This window comes from Octopus bimaculoides, chromosome 15 (assembly GCF_001194135.2).
Source record: "Octopus bimaculoides isolate UCB-OBI-ISO-001 chromosome 15, ASM119413v2, whole genome shotgun sequence".
NCBI lineage: Eukaryota > Metazoa > Mollusca > Cephalopoda > Octopoda > Octopodidae > Octopus > Octopus bimaculoides.
The window spans coordinates 38146997-38147956 of NC_068995.1; positions in this window are offsets into that span (position 1 = coordinate 38146997).

Consider the following 960-nt stretch of genomic DNA (forward strand, 5'->3'; position numbering starts at 1 on the left):
CACACATGCATATTTGTATATTGTTATATATTACAGAAATGCACCTGAACACGTCCACCTACACACGCATATACTTACATAGATCTGTACACACACATGCAAGCGCGTGTACACACACAAACATATGCATATGCAAGGGAATCTGGAAGTTTTCTTTTAATTCCACGTAGAATAATTACAAAACATGTCATAATATTCTGACCAGTTATATTCATAGGAATCAGATACAAAGCTCCAATGTTCCAAAGCAAACCCACTAACGACATCTTCCTGGTTATGATTATTGATCGATTTAAATAACTTAAGTTTCATCAATTCACAACAAAGAGGGTCATTAATTTTCTGTTGACAATATGATCTCAGTATTTCACCATATCCACTGACAATATTCTAATGGGAAATCTGAAATTAATATCTATTACACGATATATGTTCTTTACAAGCAAAACTAAACATTATGAAATAATATGTTTATTGTATCAATAACAAATATTGACTTATCGTAGTTCTGTAATATATCAAGTAGTTCTGGTTAGAAATAAACTATGAATTATATAGAAACATAAATAGATACCCCAAGGATAATGAACAGGATAATAAGCAAGAATGCAAAACAGAAAGAGACAGAAGGAGAATAGAATAGTGCAGCATATTTAAATGCGTAAGATCTTAGTATAAATACCTTCGATATCATTACATATTACTACATTACGACTTTGAACTGGAGATAGGTTGTTCATTAACGACACTCACAGTATAGTCTATTGTACTTGTGAACAAGATTTCGTTCGATTATCTTCCACAAGAAAAACATAAGGTATTTCAGACGGTTCATATTTATATGCCATTCCATATATTTTCTTTCTCAAAATTTACACAGACATAAATAAATTACCTACGATATATATGCACACATATACATTTATAGAGACAGACACATACATATCCACCGTCTATATA